The sequence below is a fragment of the Nannospalax galili genome, unplaced genomic scaffold, assembly GCF_000622305.1.
Source record: "Nannospalax galili isolate Female #2095 unplaced genomic scaffold, S.galili_v1.0 scaffold158, whole genome shotgun sequence".
NCBI lineage: Eukaryota > Metazoa > Chordata > Mammalia > Rodentia > Spalacidae > Nannospalax > Nannospalax galili.
The window spans coordinates 6,344,015-6,365,104 of record NW_008345290.1 but is presented as its reverse complement, the minus strand read 5'-3'; the positions used below and the strand labels follow the sequence as shown (position 1 = coordinate 6,365,104).

The 21,090-nt window shown below is 44.3% G+C and overlaps 1 pseudogene across 1 annotated transcript; it reads left to right on the top strand.

The window, feature by feature from the left end:
- Positions 1-3,081: 3,081 nt before the first annotated feature.
- Positions 3,082-5,002, top strand: LOC103740809 (annotated as a pseudogene). The gene has a single exon (XR_001872641.2). The product of XR_001872641.2 is annotated as a eukaryotic translation initiation factor 4B pseudogene (transcript).
- Positions 5,003-21,090: the final 16,088 nt, after the last annotated feature.

Genomic DNA, 21,090 nt, shown 5'->3' with positions numbered 1-21,090 from the left:
TCGGGTTAAGTATATAATCTTCTCTGGGCTGTAAAGTCTAGCTAGTGGCCAATTAGGCTTTAATCTGTTTAATGAAATTTCCTAATAAAATATCTGACTGATCAATATTTGTATTGTGTATGTGCTGCACTAATATGTGGTGGCAGGAATGCCTTTTCAGAAGCAAGACTATGCTTACACATATCAATGCCGCAGGCTCTGCTGTCAGATTTAGTCTGTCAGTTTTCACCATTTACTGCATTTGGAGAGCAAAATTTCTTATTCAGCTTATGTTCCAAATATTCTTGTTTGTACAGATCCATGTTTCACCCAATGGAAGTCAGTTGCCACTAATCTTACGTGCAGACTTCACAAAGTTTCACCAATCAGGTTGTTGCAAATCTATGCTGAGCTAATTGAGTGCTGTTTTTAAACTGCAAAATAAAGGAAGCAAAAACTTCTCACCCCAATTCATAGATCAAATGCAATTCTGAAGTCCAAGAGTTCTGCTTTCTACTCAATTCAATCTCAACATTTATCTCTCTACAGAAGATTACTTTTCTGTGAGCCATATTTTCACCTGTCCCCAGGAAGGGAAGATTAAGGAAACAATGAATAAGCACATCTCATTGAAGAGACTTTGATGTTTCGTCTAAGTTACATGCTAATTAAGATAAGGTTGTTCTAGCTCCCCAAAAGGGTTTTTTCCCCCTCTTTGAGCAAGTAGGCTGAAATACAGCATAAAAGTGTGTGAACACTCTGTTAAATGCGCAGATTTAACCCTGCTGCTTTGCTCCTAATCATTATTAATTGCCTCCAGTGGTGGACATTAATTTCCCTATTGCGGCAACATGCATCTTGAGTTTGGGCATATCCTAATACATCAAATGGGACAGGTGATATAATTCAGCTGGTCACAGCTGGAAAGGAGACAGCCACCCACATGCAGGCAGTCTGTCAACCTTAGTTACACTGCAGACACCATCACAGCCTCCCCAACCACGTCGCACATTCATCTCTGGGGATAACTTTACAAGAAGTATGGCCACTTGGCTCATCCTATTTAATCTGTTATTGTCTTAGTGGCTGGAAAAATAGGGCAGTTGAAACTCAAATTTTTGTATGCGTTTGTTGTCACTGATGGAGAAAAGCAGAGACATATGGTTGGGCTCATGATGCAGATAAACTGATAAGTACTGGGTTCAGAGTGGATTGCAGTAGTTTGAAATAGATGTCACTGAAAGACTTAGAGTGGCTAATAATGTTTCCTATGACGTGACTTTGGGGTCCTGCCCTGATCTCTGAGCCTTTGTGTAGCTCTTGATGAGCTGCCTGGAGTGTCTGGTGTTTACATGTGACTCTGATTCTGAAATGGAAATATGGGCTTTGTTATCCTTGGAGATTAGTTCAAAGCACCTTAATATTGGCATGGCAAACATAGGTAGGATGGATGTTACAGCCCTTGGTGTGTGAGAGAAGTGAGACTAGTGAGCAAAGTTATGACATGAATTTTTAAGTTAAAAACAAGTGTCCATAGATTCACAAGGTAATAGAATTAACATGCCATTCAGTAATTCCACCATTAAGTATATATCCAAAAAAGTAGAAGCAGGATCTCAAAAAGACATCTGTATACCCATGTTCATCCCAGTGATATTCACAAGAGTCAAGAGGTAGACAAAACTCTTAATGGATGGATGGATAAACAAAGTGTGCTTTATACAAACTGTGGAATAGTCAACCTTAAAAAGGAAGAAAAAAAAATTCTGGCATATGCAGCAACATGCTGCAAATTGAAGACACTGTTCCAAGCTAAATAAGCCAGATAGTGTGAAATTCTACACATATTAGGCACCTTGAGCAAGAGAAATAATAGAGACAAAAAGTAAGTGGTAGTTGTCAGGGGCTAGAAGGAGGAAGGACAGACAGTTGTTTGATGAGCATAAAGTTTCAGTCTGGCAAGATGAAACCTCTGTGGAGACTGAACAACACTGTGAACAATGTACAGTGTACACTAAAGAACTGCATGTCTGTAAATAGTAAGCAAGTGCTGTGGTTTCAGGCTGAAATGTCCCCCTCATTTCGAGTGTGTCCCTGACTGGTGGCACTGGTTTTGAGAGACTGGAATCTTTAGAAGGTAGGGTATGGCTGGCAGAAGTGGGCCACTAGGGATGGGCCGATGAGTGTTGTAGCCCAGCCTCTGATGCCAGCCTCTCTCTGCTTCCTGATCTGCTGTGATATGAGGAGCCTCCATTACACAGTCTGCCTGCCAGGAGCTCCACTGTGCCTTCCCTGTCACGATGGACTGAGACCCCCCTAAAGCTGTGAGCCAAAATGAATCTTTCCTCCCTTGAGTTGTTTCTGTTGAGTATTTTACCCACAGTAACACAGAAGTAACTGATCCAGTTAGTAAATTTTGTTGTGTATACTTCACCATAATTTTAAATTTTTTCATAAAAATTAAGTAAAAAAAAAAATCTCACCTGGACACAGGGTATATTTACCACCCAAGAACCCCTTTAGCCTCCTTTGACTCCTGGTCACCCCAGCACCAACCTCAGAAACTGAGCAATGACTCTCCCTCCCCTTCTTTGCCCAGCAAATGAGATTTCCATCCTCACTACCTCTCTAAAAGCAAGGCAGACACCCTGTGTTGGATCATGTGGGTACACTTTCCAGTCCCTTAGAGACCCGAGGTCATCAGACCAGGTCACTGTCCATCCAAGTGACCCATTTCCAGCTCTGGGATCTCCACCATGTGCTTTGTTCCAAGGTCTTCTCCCCTACTCCATGGCCTACTCCAACATTCCATGCACAGGAGCTCAGCAGAAAGGGCAGCATGGTCCTGCAGACCCTCGCACCCAGGCCACCTCCTATGAGCATCTTCCAGATGGCAGCGAAATCCTGACTGAGCAGCACATATCAAAGTCTTATTTAAAGAGTGTCTACTCTTTGACCCAGAAATTTCAATTTTAGTATCATGTTCTGATGGGAAAGTCAAGATATACTGAAAGGAAGTACTCAAATGTTTACTGCCATGGAAACTAATGATAGCCAAGTAGAAAGAAAAGCATGTCTCAAAATATGCATGACGGCGTTCTCTCTCCCTCTCCCAACATGGCGGCCTCAGCAAAAACGAAGAATAAGAAGGGGAAGACCATCTCCCTAACAGACTTTCTGGCTGAGGATGGGGGAACTGGTGGAGGAAGTACCTATGTCCCCAAACCAGTCAGCTGGGCTGATGAAACAGACGACCTGGAAGGAGATGTGTCAACAACTTGGCACAGTAACGATGACGATGTGTATAGGGCACCTCCAATTGACCGTTCCATCCTTCCCACTGCTCCACGGGCTGCTCGGGAACCCAATATCGACCGGAGCCGTCTTCCCAAATTGCCACCCTACACTGCTTTTCTAGGGAACCTGCCCTACGATGTGACAGAAAACTCCATTAAGGAATTCTTCAGAGGATTAAATATAAGTGCAGTGCGCTTACCACATGAACCCAGCAATCCAGAGAGGTTGAAAGGTTTTGGTTATGCTGAATTTGAGGACCTGGATTCCCTGCTCAGTGCCCTGAGTCTCAATGAAGAGTCTTTAGGGAACAGGAGAATTCGAGTGGATGTTGCTGATCAAGCACAGGATAAAGACAGGGATGATCGTTCTTTTGGCCGAGATAGAAATCGAGATTCTGACAAAACAGACACAGACTGGAGAGCCCGTCCTTCCACAGACAGCTTTGATGACTACCCGCCTAGAAGAGGGGATGATAGCTTTGGAGACAAGTATCGAGATCGTTATGATTCAGACCGCTATCGAGACGGGTATCGGGACCGCCCACGTCGGGATATGGATCTCTACGGGGGCCAGGATCGCTACGATGACCGAGGCAGCAGAGATTATGACAGGGGCTATGACTCCAGGATAGGCAGTGGCAGAAGAGCATTTCGTAGTGGGTACCGTAGGGATGATGACTACAGAGGAGGTGGGGACCGCTATGAAGACCTCTATGACAGACGGGATGATCGGTCGTGGAGCTCCAGAGATGATTACTCTTGGGACGATTACAGGCTAGATGACAGAGGTCCCCTCCAAAGACCCAAACTGAATCTAAAGCCTCGGAGTGCTCCTAAGGAAGACGATTCCTCTGCTAGCACCTCCCAGTCCAGCCAAGCGGCTTCTATCTTTGGAGGGGCAAAGCCTGTCGACACAGCTGCTAGAGAAAGAGAAGTGGAAGAGCGGCTACAGAAGGAGCAAGAGAAGTTGCAGCGTTAGCTGGACGAGCCAAAACTAGACCTGCGGCCCCGGGAGAGACACCCAAGTTGGCGAAGTGAAGAAACTCAGGAACGAGAACGGTCGAGGACAGGAAGTAAGTCATCACAGACTGGGACCTCAGCCACATCTGGCAGAAATATGCGAAGGAGAGAGAGTGAGAAGTCTCTAGAAAATGAAACACTTAATAAAGAAGACAACTGTCACTCTCCAACTTCTAAGCCTCCCAAACCTGATCAGCCTCTAAAGGTAATGCCAGCCCCTCCACCAAAGGAGAATGCGTGGGTGAAGTGGAGTTCTAACCCTCCTGCTCGATCTCAGAGCTCAGACACAGAGCAGCAGTCCCCTACAAGTGGTGGAGGGAAAGTAGCTACAGCTCAGCCATCTGAGGAAGGACCAGCAAGGAAAGATGAAAATAAAATGGATGGAGTGAGTGTCCCCAAAGGCCAAAGTGGGAACTCCAGCCATGGTCCTGGAGACGGAGGGAACAAAGACCACTGGAAGGAGTCAGACAGGAAAGATGGCAAAAAGGATCAAGACTCCAGATCTGCACCTGAGCCAAAGAAACCTGAAGAAAATCCAGCCTCCAAGTTCAGCTCTGTGAGCAAGTATGCTGCTCTCTCCGTCGATGGTGAGGATGAGAATGAGGGAGACTACACTGAGTAGACCTCCACAACCTGTGCTGTCTTGTAGTCTTTCCACCCTGGAACATTCAAGAGCAAATCAAACCTCTATCCAGACAAGACACAATAAAACTCACCATCTCCTGAAAAAAAATATGCATGACATTCCAATTTTTATAACAAAAACACACAGAAGATCTGAAATATATATATTGGTGTTAAGGGGGCTTGGCAACAGTTGTGGAATTACCAATGCTTTCATTTCTGTCCTTCTTGTGTTTGGCAATATTTCAAATGAAAGGCTTTGAAAGAGGCCTTAATATTGTTAAATACATGACCGAGTGTGAGTAAAAATATGCATGACATTCCAATTTTTATAACAAAAACACACAGAAGATCTGAAATATATATATTGGTGTTAAGGGGGCTTGGCAACAGTTGTGGAATTACCAATGCTTTCATTTCTGTCCTTCTTGTGTTTGGCAATATTTCAAATGAAAGGCTTTGAAAGAGGCCTTAATATTGTTAAATACATGACCGAGTGTGAGTATTCTATGCAGAAGCCTCTTTCTAAACAGAAAAGTCACACACCACATGTTAATCATGGTGAGAGACACAAACTAACAATTTGCACACACAAGAATGTGTGTACGTATAAGAAGATTATCAAATATAATGGAAAAGAAACAAGTTCATGAGACTGCCTATCAGCTTGCCAAAAATTAAAAAGAGACATAATATTGACTATTCATTCCATTAGTGGGAATAGCAATTGAAAAAACTTTCTCAAATAGCATTGTAGCAAAATGTACAAAAACCTTAAACTAAATTAATAATGAATTTAGTTAAATTTAAAAATATTCTTGGCAGTTAAGAATACTGACTGTTCTTGCAGAAGACCCTGGTTCAAATCCCAGCACCCACATAGCCACTAACAACTGTCTGTCACTCCAGTTCCAGAGGATCCGACAGCCTCTTCTGTCCTCCACAGGCATTGCACGACATGGGTGCACTTACCTACATGCAGGCAATACAATACACGCATACACATAAAAAGAATAATAAAAATAATAAATAAAATGTTTTAAAAAACTTATTTTAAACATGCAGAATTAAATTTAGACCCCTTAATCTTACAATGATAAATCTAAGAAATAATCTTCATAAATAATTGAACATATTCAAAGACTTTATATAGTTATGTTTGCTAAATAGAAAACAGATTATAAAATTATAGTACAATCAATGAATATGATGAAGCAAACATTGACCCATTGATATGAAAAGTATCTGTGCTGTAAATAGTAAATGGCTCATTACAGGGGCCAGTGAGATGGCTCCGTGAGTAAAGGGACTTGCTGCCAAGCCTGAAAACTTGAGCTCGATCTCCAGAATCCACTTGGTGGAAAGAGAGAACCTAGTCTCCACAATTTGTCCTCTGACCTCCATACATGTGCTGTGGCATGCCCTCCAATGTATTCAAAATGAATAAATGTAAATAAAACTTTTTAAAAGCACACCATAAAACTACATATGTAATGTAAATTTTAATTTTTAAAATAATAGACATGAATCTTATGTCTAGCAGGATGTGTCATACAATCCTTCTGAGTGGTAGAATTGTGTGATATTTTCTTATCTTTTTCTTTTTTTTTTTTTTTTTTTTTAAAGACAGGGTCTTTCTGTTTATTCTAGGCTAGCCTCAAGCTCACTTTGCAGCCCATGCTGGCCTGGACTGACATCACTTTCCTGCTTCAGCCTCCCAAGTCCTGGGACTGTAAGTGTGAGCCACCATGTCTGGCTTTTTGAGACAGGGTCTCCTTGTAGCCCCAGCTGTCCTGGAACTCACTACGTAGACCAGGCTGGCCTCGAACTCACAAAGATCCGCCTGCTTCTGCCTCCTAAGTGCTGGGATTAAAGGTGTGCGCCACCACACCTGGCCATCTTTTTCTTCTTAAATATCTATATTTGTGTCTTTTCTACAATGGCATAAATTGAAATTCTGTCTGGAAGTTAGTTTTGTAGTAGCAATGTCTTATATTTTTGAAGAGGGCCAGGACCTGGCCTAGGACTGGGGAGGTAGAGGTAGAGGCAGGTGAATCTCTGTGAACTCAAAGGTATCCTGGTCTACATAGAGAGTTCCATATCAGCCAGGGCTACAGTGAGACCCGTCTCAGAATAACCCCATAAATGTCATGCCCAAGGACAGAGGAGTCAGTTGCTTACCTAGTGAACACATACTCAAATGTGCCTCTGTTGCTCTGCATTCAAGAACACAGATGGTTTCATGACAGAGATCACTGCACCTTCTATACCAAGGTGTTCACAGCCTCTTCCTTACCACCACCAGCCCCGCTCACTGTGCAAATTCTGCCCATCGGAGAGAAGATGCCTTAAGTCGAACACAGTCCCTCATGCATTCTTCCATCTTTCTTTCTGCCTTGTACCACAGGTGGACTTATTTCTCTTTCTAGTCTGACCTCGAGGTAAGGCTCTGTGTTTAATGGCATTTGTGTATCCCTAGCAGTGTCTACCTCACATCTCACAATGCCTGCTGCAAGGAAAGAAACTAAATGAATGGTGAATGGGGGGCTGGAGAGATGGCTCAGTGGTTAAGAACACTGGCTGCTCTTGCAGAGGACTCAGGTTCAGGTCCCAGCATCTACATGGTGGCTAACAACCCTTAGTAACCCCAATTCTAGGGGATCCAACGCCCTCTTCTGGAGTCCATGGGCATTGCACTCACAGGTGCAATAAAAATAAATTACTTAATGGTGAATGAATGTGAAAGCAGATGGATGGCACAGGTTGTAAATGCTGAACTCTCAATGAACAAATCTAAAAACCAACTCAGTCAAGGAAAAGTTGGGGTTTTATCAAAGCATCGATCCTTTTCCTCAAGTGTGCTTTGTGCTTATCCCATCTCCATTCCCCTAGCTTAGTAAGGATCCTAACAAGAAAAACAACGATAAGGTTTGTGATGCTGCCCTCTAGCTCAGTTCCATACTGTAATATCATGAAATCCAAATTTTAGTTCAGTAAAGGCAAAATTTCATCACTTAACTTTATCTTAACTTGGGTCTCGGGTTACACACACTGAAAAATGGTTGTATGTGTGTTTCCAGCCTGTTCAGTAGGGGAAAAGTTACAGGTGAGCCCTATTTTGTATATTAGAGGTGTCTTCTGGTAAATAAACTTTTCAAAAATCAAATTGTAGTTTGGACACTACAGACAAAGTGCTAGTGGAACTTTCCCAGAAGAGTCTTGTAGAACAAGCTCTACAAAGCAAGTAAGCCATTACTTGTACAGGTTGTGAATTTTACCTTATGAGATTTTCTAAACGTAAGAAGCATGTAGTTTTACCTACTATGCCTTTAGATAAAGAGGAAAAGATCAGAATGCATTCACAGTCTCTGCATAGATGTGTGTAAATCAAACACCACCAATGAATCGTCAGGATTAGAGGAGACAAACTCCAGACTGCAGTGAACATCCTCCAAGCTGGCTCTCATAGCATTTTTTTTTTTTTTTTCGGTCTTTTTGAGACAGGGTCTCCCTGTAGCCCCAGCTGTCCTGGAACTCACTATGTAGACCAGGCTGGCCTTGAACTCACAGAGATCCGCCTGCCTCTGCCTCTCAAGTGTTGGGATTAAAGGCGAGCGCCACCATGCTCGGCCCAGCCTTTCGCTTTTTTAGGATCCAGCCTGCAGCACTGTTTTCTTGCAGGCCCTTCAAAGCAGTATTTATTTCTCTCCCCTGTTCTTTCTTGGATGTTTCAGCTGCCTTGCAAAGTGCTTCTCACGCCTTTGTCAGCTTTAACTTGACTCTCTGCGGGCCAGGTGGTATCTTTGGACTGTTTTCTACTCCAGAGGAGGTCAGGTCCACAGCCTAGCAATGAAGGGCTTCAGATGGCAGATAGACTGCGCGCCATCAGCACTGCCGTGGACCTGCAGCTCCTCTGCGCCTGCTGTCAGGGTCGCATGTGTGACATTTTTGTTATCTAGGCAGAAAGTGTGTTTGGGTTAAACTGCAAGCGCCACCATGTCACCGAAGTTCTCTGCTGAGCCTGAGACAGCATCCGCTATCAGTGATGCGCTGCCTGTCCAAGCAGCCTCATTGCTGGCAAGCCACGGTGTTTCAGGACATCACAGGCGGCCGCCAGGGCTCTGATCAACATTCTCCCTGAGCTTGCAAGGAACAAAGCCACAAAGACGGCCACTAAGGACCCAAGTGGAGGAAAGACCAGGACAAAATGACCCACAACTTCGGAACCGCCTTTGCAACAACGTGCCGAGTTGCTGTTAATTAAAAGAGTTAAACTCGGGAACTGGACTTTGATGCAATGTGTTGTGTCCATTCTTGGAAATACATTCACGAGGAGCTAATAAATAATCCATGAATCCTAATCTTTTAAAGTCATTTCAAAAGCATGAAGTCAGCCTCAATAATTGTAAATGCAATGGGCTCAAGCTCAGGTCCATTAAAATGGAAAGGTGTGAACTGACTAGAGACACTCCATGCTTTTGATAGAAGACTTAAATTCAAATGCCACATCATTTGTTTTCAGCAAATGGAGTAATTACAATAATATTTTCTTCATTTTTAAGGTCAGATCTCTTAAATTCTACATGCTTGCATCTGATTTAAATGCAACCACAATCATTTTCCTCGACTTCATTAATTAAATGTGTGCATTGCTTAAAGGTAACAGTCACTCGTATTTTCTCTGAAGGAAAAATAATAAATACTCCAGTTGTGTAACTACAAGGTTGGGAGTGTTGTAATATTACTGCACTTCAGATACTGCTAATGAAACTTAAATTAACCCTACTTCCCACCCCTGTAAGCAAAGATATTTTTCTTCTGCCCTAGTTTTCCAAACCTAGTGAAATCTTATTTTTGTTAATGATTACACAAATATTTTTTTAATGCTCTTGAAGATTTACTATTCAAAGCAAATTTTGGAAATATGTCTGTTTTATGGTATTTGAACAAGCACATATTTTTCTAGAATTTTGGGATATACCTGAGAAGTTTCTCAGAGGGGAATCTATATGAGATTTTATTGTTTCAAGTAACTCTGGCACTTTAAATGAGCCAGGAGGTAGGGCAGGAAAAGGAACAGGCCTCTGCTTACTATAAATTAAAAGCTCTCCTTGTGCCTGTGTCCTAGCTGTCAGGAGTAAAGCTCCAGATGTCAGTCGCTGTGCAGAAGTTAAGTGATGGTGCCGGAAGCAGTCGATCCATTTGTTTAGGATGGCATGTCTGCTTTAGCTGGACCCCAAACCTCCAGATGCACCATTCTACTATGTTGTCAAAATACTTAAGTTTCTGAAGATGTGCACATGCAGTTGTCAGTCTGCTATCAGGATTCTACCAAAACAAAAGGATTAAGAGCAGTTCAACAAAGCCAGGTGATGCTGGCCAGATAGGAAGTCCCTGACTCTGCAGGCTGGTTGCCCCAGTGGGTTCTAACAAAAGCCAGTTTCTCAGGATATGGAGAGTATCTTCTAAAATGTGTTATCTACAGGGATTTTTCTCAGGGGCCTGGGGACACAGGTGTCTGTCCCATGGCAATTCTGGTGTGCCACTCTGAGGTGAAATCACTGGTGTTTTATGTTACACATGAGCACATATGAGCACATAAGGGTGACAGAGAGGAGGACAGACTTGGAAATGTTTAACACAACTTAACAGAAGCTGGGGACAGGAGGCCTGGAACAGATGCTGTGAGTTCACATTGGAGTCCTGCTTATTTCAACTAGGTAACCTTGGACCCAAAATAAATGTATCTCCCCAACGACTCAGCACCTCATCTGTAAAATGGGATGGTAATGCTACCTCTTCATTCAATGTTATAAGAATCAAAGGAGTGAATGAGCTCAAGACAAAGGCAGCTGACACAGTGTTCAGCATATACTAAGTGCTGAACAATCATTAGTCCTAGATTTCTAGGCTGTCTGCAGATGATCTGCAGGCCTAGAAAGAATTTTGAAGGTTTTCTGACCCAACTCTTCCTTTCATCAGAACCTCACACACATCCTACCGCACACTTGAATTTGTTGGCTCAGAGTGGGGATATTACAGAAGTTGTGTTCAGAGAACTTCAAGCAGATTGGTTTGAAGAGAGGATTTTGAATGTTGTTGCAGTCTACAAAACTGTCAAATAAAACTTCATCAGTGGGTGTATTCTATGTACCAAGTAGCAATTTGGATGCTTAAATTACTACCCAGGGGAAAGGCACTGGTAGCATCAGTAGTGTTGTGACTCAGTGGTATTTGAGTACAATCATCACTTGGCCTTGGGAGACAGTGAGGACAGAAAGAAAGAGGAGGGCGTGAGGGGGACTGTGAGGTGAAAAAATTGGTGCCATAGAAGGTGAAACCAAGCATTGGGATGAAAGCTATTAAAAATAAAATCTGAGGTCCGAGGACCCCACCAATACGGCACAAAGAACACATGAAGAAAGTGAAACTAAGTCAGCAAGGCAGCTTTCAGTTTTGCGAAAGGGCATGTTGCATCATTCAGATGGAGCACGCACAGATCTGTGCCAGTTTCTGAGTTGTGGGGCTGGAGAGACGGCTCAGCAATTAAAAGCACTGGCTGCTCCTGCAGAGGACTTGGGTTTGAGTCCCAGCACCCACAGGAGCTAACAACCTGTAACTCCACATGGGCTAACAATCTGTAACTCCAGTTCCAGGAGAATCTGGCACCTTCTTCTGACCTCTGAGGGCACTGCACAACATGGGTGCACTTACACACATGCAGGCAGTACACTCATACACATAAAATAAAAATAATAAATAATAAACTTTTTTAAATTTATGAATTGTTTGAATCTTTTCTTTTGTTCTATTGTTCATTTTTTCTACTGTGTATTGAACCAGTGAGCTACACTCCTCTTTTTTTTCCAATGTATTATATTCTTGAAAACCCCTGAGGGTAGACTTTAAGGTTTTAAATAATCATAAAATATTATGGGTATGTGAAACAATGCATGTATTAATTATCTCAATTTTGTCATTTCAGATTTAAAAATGGGATGTTGTAGATTATAAATAGACATTCCCATTTGTCAGTTAAAACAAGGGGGTTTTCATTTGTGGGTTTGTTTGCATGTGTGTGTGTGTGTGTGTGTGTGTGTGTGTGTGCGTGTGTGTGTGTGTTCTGTATGGGCACACAGGTGTGTTTGGGTGTGCATGCACGTGTGTGCTCATTCATATGGAAGTCAGATTTTGATGTCAGGTGTTTTCCTCAGTTGGTCTCCACCTTGTATATTGTCAGGGTCTCTCACTGGAACCACAGCTCACTGATTCTGCTAGTTTCGCTAGCCCTAGCTTGCTCTGGGGAGCTTGTCTGCTTCCCAAGTGCTGGGATTACAGGTGGGCCACCATACCCACTCAGTATTTACGTGGGTGCTAAGGGCACAAACTCAGGCCTGCTAGGTCTTCTGGTCCTGTGCGCAGCAGCCCTGGTCCATTCTAGTTTTTCTGTGCCTGAACAATCACAAGAAATGTTTTGGGCATTTCATGCCCTCACTCTTGCCCACCTTCCTCCCCTCCAAGGCCAGGAGCCATCCCCATTAGTCACAAATATCCATCTCTTCCTCTTGTCCTGCTCACTGGAGAGAAACGTCTTACAGGAGCTCAAGTTTCAGGTGAATTTCTGAAAGAGAACTGAGGCTTCCAGGGATCCATAACAACGCTGGGAAGTTGACCTCCCAGCCTGGAATGAAGCTGAGAGTCTGAAGACACTGACCCACACTGACACCTATACATCATGCGAATAGGCATGGGGATTGGGGCTGATAAAACAAAGCACGACACATGGAGGATTAGCTTTCAGGATGATAAGGAGCCTAAGAAAAATTAAAGGAGAATAGTTACTGCCTGCAGTAAATTCAGTAACTGCAGTAACTTCAGGTAAGAGCACCTACCCCAGACACACACACACACACACACACACACACACACACACACACACACCAGAATTTGCAACACAGCTCAGCCTCTAACTACGTAAACCTGCTTTGTTATCTGAGCAATGGGAATAATAAAAGCACCACCTCAAAGTGCGGTTGTGAAGCTTTGAAGATTAATGTGAAATGTGGACAAAGCAACCACAGTAATTATTCAATAAATGTTAGCTGGTGCTGCTGTCATTAGAGATAGGCTGTGACAATAGAATGATAAAGGTACGTCGCGACCTTAAAAGAATATTTTTCTGGAGCACTATACATGCTACATAAATGTTAATTGTTATTATTATTACAATTTTTAATTCAGCCTCTGTAGGAATTTATGACTACAAAGGCAAGAAGCTTCGAGGTTGGTCCTTGATGGTGGGTTTGCCATCCCATGCTGTCTCTGGATTTGCCTCCATGGGGCAGCGAGGGGGTTGATAGACACCAAGGCATTGTCAAACCTAGTATTCCTAGGGTGACTTCTCCAAAGGCTCCTTACCCAGCTGCAGGAGTATGAGGGGTCTTTGCCCACTTATATGATGCCTCCTCTGAGTAGAATTCACCAGCATTCCCCCGGTTCAGCCCCCAGCGCTTTCTAGTGTGTATTCAGGATTGCTTCTGCCATGAAATGAGAGGAAAGGAAGGTAGTAGAGTGATTTAACACTAGGAAGGTATTCCCCATTGGACGTTTTTACAGCACCATCCTTAACCAGGGCCTTCCTGCTGGAGCTCTTCTGTTTGCTTCATGGTTAGGTGGCGTGCACAGTAGCGTTTTTCTGCTGAAAGATGAAGGTTCTAAAACTGGATGGTGGCTGTAAGTTTTTAATGGGTACTTTGCGCCATTTATACTTCTCCTGTGCACTACTTGGCTCAAGACAGTTCAACACTTCCAGCAACTAACGGCTGGATTTGAAGGGTGGTTGTTGATGGCCCAAGAGAGTGCTAGGCAAGGAAGTCAGCCACCCCACTTCCCAGACTTCACCGAGCCATCCTCCCTCAACTTCCTCAGCTGCCTAGGTTCACATCCCCGGTCTCTGCTCACCAGCTGTGAACTCCTAGACAAGAACCTCACTGGAAACCTTTCTTTCCTCATCTGTGAGGTAAGACTAGCACAAAGACTCACCCAAGATGATCATGAGGATTGTGCGAGAGTACTGTGGGGAGGCCTGGGGCCTACACAACAGCTCCACATAAAGTAGTTAAGTGCCCACCATTTTCTCATGGAGTAGGCTGGCTTTCCTGAGCAGCTGCCTTGTGCCACACCCCATGCCAGCTGGTTATTCTGTTGAGTCTTCACAACAGTGGGCATTGTCACCCCCAGGCATGTGCCACAGAGCTGAAGTTTTGGGGGTTAAAGCCATTTGCCCCAAACCCACAGGTGTTGAGCGTAGACCTGGGATTCCAACATGGCAGGTGTGACTTCCAGGTCCAGCTTTCCATACTACACCCACCATATAGTACCTGTGTAAATCATGCATCTTGCAGAGGCTCAGGGTTTGTGGGCAGTGACAGTTCCACTGTAAATGGCTTCCCAAGAACAGCACAGCAGGGGTTGCTCCAGGCTGTGGGTTCCTGCTCAAGCCATTTGTCAGGCAGGACAAGGAGTGTAGAGCATTTGTTGTTAGCCTGGCTTATCTGCTTTGAGGCAGAGGCTTCCTGGCTCGGCCTGTGGGTTCATGACTTGGCACAATTACAGCAACCACAGTGAAACCACTGGTTCTGCCCTGAAGCCACCCAGGCCAAGAGTCTGAGAGGAAACAGGAGGGGGTGTTAGTTCATCCATCAGACTGAAGATGAGGGAGCACCCACCCCAGCTTCCCACCTGGCCCTATCTAGTAAAAGCAGCCCTCTCCATTTTGTTGGTTCTCCCATTAACTTAAGGAAACTAAAATAAAATTATTTTTTTCTCTTTCACACCTGGTTCTCTCTCAACTGCAAATGCAAGCTCTAGGGACAGCTGTCTACCTGCTCCTTCCCCTTCATAGTGGTCACCTGCTGCTGTGGCCACCTGTCAGTCTTCAAGTTCAGTTCTGTATCTGGATTTCCTCTAGGGAACTGTCCCTTTTTCTCTTAGCCTTGAGCTTAGTGTGGGTGCCTAACTCCAGAGCTGAGTGATGTAGAGTGACTAACCACCAAAGAAGTAAGTCAAGAAGTTTTTATTTACATACCCCCTAGTAAGGTCATTTCCCCCACTCTAAGAAGAAGAGCCTCCAGGTAAATTAAAAATGCCTCTGCAGTTCAAATAAAACTTACAATTTGACATAAACCTGCATGCTCAGCCCTACCATTTGCCATACTGAGTTTCTTACCAGTCCTAGAACAAGCCATGCTTGGCTACTCCCCTGGACTTTGTATAAGTTGTCCTCCCTGCCTGGAATGTCTTTTCTCTTCCATCCCTAGAAAATTCTATCCAGTCATCCATCTAGAGCCACATCAAATGTTTGCTCCTCAGAAAGTTCTTTAACTTTCCAGATGTTCAGCTGTTCTCTCCCTGGCTAGAGCATGTACTTTGACCATGACTTCAATGACTCTGATCGCCTCACCAGACAATAAATAACTCCTGAGCACCTCTGTATCCTTAAAAGCTAACGCAGACCACAAATAAAAATTATCGGATGTGCAATGGAGGAATGAAAGGATGATGGCTCATCGAGCTCAGAAAAACCAGCTCATGAAACTATCGTAATCCTGTTCCAGCTATAATGGTAAATAATATTTAAATTGGTCCTTACTATGGATATAATTATGCATATTGGTTGCCAACCTTAAAACAATTTACTTCACTGTTTATGCATATTTAATAAGGAAGATGAGTAAGCTACACACTTCCTGACAGCAGCCAGAGAAGACGTCAATCTTAAGATGTGCTGCGGTAGAAACAGACTACATAGATGTGCACAGGTCTCACTTCTTTTTCTTCTTGGGTACACAGCTAGGTAATAGCTCCCTGTTTCCTTTTCAGTTAGATTTGACCATGTGAGAGAATTCCAGCCCACGGAACATGAACAAAAGTCCAAAACTGGCAAATCAAGTTACCCCCTTGAGATTCTTCTCTGGCTAGAAGCAAAAGACTATGAGGTCCCTAGAGTGCAATGGAGATTCAAGATGGAGGGCAACAGGTGATGGAGATTCAAGATAGAGGGCACCAGGTTCCCTAGCTCATCATGTGGAAACCTGCTGCTGGATAGCAAACAATGCTCCTCCTCATAGAAAAGATTAAACATTTATTGACACATCATTGTAAGAGTCACCTGGTATAAAAGCAGATGCTCTCCAGTACACTAGAAGAGCGTCATGAAGCAAAAGCACCTGGATAACCGCACCTGGGCATGAAGGAAAAGCAGCCTGCGCCCCCAGCAGCAACGAGAGCCCGGGCAGTCAGAGACTCAGGCTGGTTTTCAACATGCCCAAGCTGAATGTGACACCGCATGATGGAGATCCTTGCTAATTATTGGAACATGACATTATTGTGACATGGCCCAGTAGTTGTCATTGTCTGCTTTCTTGTGGACGGGGTGATAAGTGAGAAGTGAGGCCAAGTTCCAGCCTTGCCCTAAATTTGAGGGAGGAAATTCTCCATTTTTTAACTCTCAGCTAAAGCTTCTATTTTGGCCTCAGTCTCTGAACTGAACCTCAGGCAGAGCAGAGAAGCTGAGAGGATCCGGAGCCGGTGGCCAAGGCAGGTCGTGGGCTGCAGGTGTGAGGACAGCAGGCTTTGGGCCAGAGCCTGGTTGAAAGTGTCTGGAATTCAGCAGGTTTGCACATGGCAAAATGATCCAAATAATTATCCTTTGTGGAAGCCATAATATTTCACTTAGAGGAAGGCAGTTGGATCTTTGGGCAGCTCAGCCCTCCTCTGCAGGATATAAACTACTGAAGTAGACCCCAGAGTGCAGGCCCATTTGTGAGAGACGTTGTGCAATTCACAGGATGTTTCCATGCAGACACTGAATGAACTAATTCTGCTAATAGAGTGTTTGATTTAATGGCACATTAAAGGGGAAAGGGGAGCGCAGAACACATCCTTCAGCTCAGCGGCCGATGGGTTACTGTAGATATCATAAGCGAGGGAGCCAAATTCTCCCCTGCCTCTTGCTAGAGCAGAAGCGGGTCATTTTTTGCGAGGCAGGGTTTGGTTCCGCAGCTTGGAGTAGAAATCCTATACCATGGCTGGTGGAGGACTCTGGCCCACACAACCAGGAGGAGCCCCATTCTCTATTTGCTGAATGATTGATAAATAAAACTTGCTAGACCATGCCAGAACAGAAAAATAAAAAGAAAGAGGGATCACTTTGTGACTTCTCATGTCTCCCTGTGAGCCATTGGAAGCCATTGGTTCTGGTCTTTTGCCCTTTGAGCCCATCTGGCATTCTTAAGGTCCTGATGTAGCCGGCTCTGCTTCCAGCTGACACGTGTGTACCTGGGTGTATTCGGATTTGGTGGTGTACCCCAGGTGTGAGGTGCGATTGCCACCCTACTTTCCAGATGGAGAATCTGATGTTTGGAGAGGTGAAGTTAACCGATCAAGACTGTGCTACTATCAGGGGCAGAGCTGGGATTTAAATTCAGATTCCTTTGACTGCAGAGTCTAGCTTATAACTACCCTTACAAAGTGCTGTCTTTTCAGCTTAAGGGGCAGGACTTACCACACATAATTACTCAAAAACTTAGAAAAAATCCTAAATCAGAATCATAGATAGATGGATGAGAGATATCTCAACTTTTCAATTTCAAATTCATCCAATGTCTAAAGCACACTTGCCTGAAACAACCCAACATGAGTTTTATGGCATTTGTTTTTCTTAAGAAAATGTTTCCATCTACTTCTTGACTCTCCAAGACTCAGATCCCAGCCCCAGTTGGAAGAAACAGCATACCCTAGAAGTTTCAGTTGGTTTACTCAGTAACTGTTAGAGCCATTCCTGTCTATAGTCCTCTTCAGGCATAAAATGGCCCTTCCCGAAACTAAAGTCTAATCTGATCATTGCCTCCAAAGGGCTTTCCTACAAATACGGACTGATCTGTGTGGCATGGCCACCACATGCTTCGTCAGGCCCAGCTCATCTTTTGTTCCATTACCCACACTCTCCTTTGACCTAGCCCCACACCGAGGCCACAGTGGCTCCTGGCAGACTCTCCAGGGCTTTGCACAGTTTACATCCCCTGTCCAGAGAAGCTGCAATTCAGAATCCACCCTCTTTTCCAGTCAGTTCAGCATCAGCTTCTCTAGCCAGTCACTCTCACTTCTCTACCTCCTGCTGTCTTGACTGGGAGATGATTCTCTCTGTGTCTGTCAGGACCTTCTATCATGGTATCTGTCTCACTTTGTCTCCCTGGACCATGGGGATGGAGATGAAGCTCTATCTCCATGGTATCTTCCGTACCTGGTACAGGGATTCATCCTTGACTGTCTGATAGACAGTCTGGTATAATTGGTCAGTAGTGGGATGGGGCTGATGATCTCTGACCAAATCAACACTTGCAGACCAACTGCCGAACAGTGAATGAAAGGATGAATGAGCACATAGGCATACAGCTGGGGCCTCACCACCACCACCCCAGGAGATTAGTCACTCCCTCAGACTTTGCCTATCCAGCTTCTTGGTCATGCACCAGGTCAGGAGGCTATGAATTCCAATGGCTGCTCATTAATTCCTTGTTGGACAAGGAACTACTTTGTTTAATACTGGAAGTAGGGACAATGATTCCTCCCATATTAAGGAAACTGAAAGCTCTCGTGAAGTTCCCAAGTCCAAAAAAATGATGCTCTGGGCTGAACTCAAGTAGAGGGTTCACCTCACGTTCTCTTCCAGCTCAGAACTCTAGAACCCCTGACGGCAGGAGGGCTGCCAGCATGGCCATGTGCTGAAGAGCCCATCGGTTGTAACCTGGATTTCAAATCCCAAAGCCCTAGTGTTAGGGCTTAGTTCCCAGCTTGGCGGTACTTTAAGAGGTGTGGCCTAGCGGCAGTCTTTAGGTAATTTGGGTGTGCCTTCAAAGGAGGTTGCGGGACCCTACCCTGTTCCTCTATTTCTCTTTTGTTCTCATCCATGAGATGAATAGACTTCCTCTGACATGTGCATCCACTGTAATGTGCTGTCTCACCACAGGTTCAAAGTGCCAGCCAGTTATGGACCAGAACCTCTGAAACCATGAGCCCAAATCAACATCTATTTATAAGCTGATTATCTCTGGTATTTTGTTATAATAACAAGGAGCTGACTAACAAATATCCTAACACAGGTTGTATCTCAGACAGAAATTTTTCTCCTCCCTTCCAATAAGGCCCATCCCTGACCAGGTCTGGGAGGCCAGTCAGTCAGAAAGTGATCCAGTTTCATTCTTCTATTATTAAGAACTTCAGCAGAAAGAGAAAGAGGAGAGAAAGGAGAGAGAGAGAGAGAGAGAGAGAGAGAGAGAGAGAGAGAGAGAGAGAGAAAGGGAAAGAAAGAAAGAAATTTTGTCCTTATTTTAAGGAGAGAAAAAGCCAGAAGTCCTGGAGAGTTTAGCTCACAGGGCTCAATCTCACATGCTATAAAATAGTTGGAGATCTCTTACATTTGAAAAATCACAGCTGCATGCTCTGCCTTCCAGCACCAGGAAGGAGAAATGAGACAAACAAGCTCTGAAAATAAATCTGACTCTTGTGGCTCCAGATAGCAGACAAGTGTTCGTCCATCTGCCGCAAGCATTCACACTGTGAATGCGTTGATTTGATAATACTGTTGCATAATTGATTGAGGACCAGGCTGGCTTCTTAACTTGCCTCCATGGTTGCTGTCTAATATCTTCCCAGAATCACTCTCTCTCCTTTGTGTGTGATGAAGAAAGGAGAAACCAAAGATTTTTTCCATCACTTTCTGATGGACTGACACACACACCATTGGCTCTCTGCAGTCCGCACAGTGTTAGAGTTCTTGAATGGCAGGAACAGAAATATTTCTCTCCATCTTCACTACACCATAGGCGTCATCTCCACCCTTACTGTCCCATTGTGTCAGCCAAAGGTCTGCTGACAGGCCTGCAGTCTCTCCCTGGGAAGAGCAAGTGTGGCAGCAGCCACGTACTGACACAGAACAGTGACTGCAGAATTGTCATATGAGATATTAGCCCAGAGAATAATACTGATCTTTCTCCTCTCAGCAACCACAACAACCCGTCTGCCTCTCTGCTATTGCATGACATTCAGATGTCACCACCATTTCATTAAATGGAATCAAAACAGCTGTGAGGATTGCTGCTTTATTTTATAGCATGAAGTCATCATAACTTACTCCACAAAGCAGCTAGCATTAGCAACCATGGCTGAGATGGAAAAGCTGACTTCAGAAGGATGGCCGTGAAAGGAGCTAACTGCTGATCAAGATCAACATGGGGGCCGGCGGAGCAGCGTGTCAGATGGGAACCCTGAACTCACCCAAAGCGGCTCAGGATCATGAGGCCGTTTACAATTGGCTGCTGACCAAAGGTCTACCATAGGACAGTTTGAATTTAGTGTCTAGTAGACAGGTGTCTAAATACTAAGATTTGTTTAAGCCTTAATAAATCAGGTACTTGGCCATCTCTAGAGTAGCTCCTTAGGGGACATAACACTTCCAGGTCCCATCTCCTACCTGTGATCTCAATCCCCAACCTTGACTCAGTGAATCCCCCCATTAAACATGTTTTTGAAATCTTGAATGCCAGCTTCCTTGGCAGAACCAGGCAGTTTAGTTAGGTAGGTAAACTACTGGCTTCCAAGGGAGTTAGAGCTGGGTTTGCATTCTGCCTGGGCTACTTGCTAACTGTGTGTCACTGGGAAACCCTCTACATCTCATCTTCCTTAACTGTAAAATGGGATTCGCTAGGTGGCAGAACTCACCCTCACCACTTCCCTTTGCCTTCTGGCTTTCTCTGGCAGGTAGAGCTCACCTACAGGCTCCCCTGGCAGGCTTCTTGCATTAGAGAATGGATGACTCCCAGAACAGCTCTCAGCCAGCAAGGAAGATGGGTATTGATCTGTTAATATGGGTTGGTGTAAAGCTACCTCAGTTCCCTGTTCCTTGGATAGTGCAATCTATGACACTCATTTCTCATCGGCTCCCAGATTTCCACAGCAGGACCAGACGCTAGCTAATCACCATGGTAACTTGTTTAACAGCAAACCCTCTGGCCAGGTGTGGTGATGCACCCTTGGACAGTAGAGGCAGGAGAATCAAGAATTTGGGGCCAGCTTCAGTTATACAGCCAGTTTGAAGCCAGCCTGGGCTACA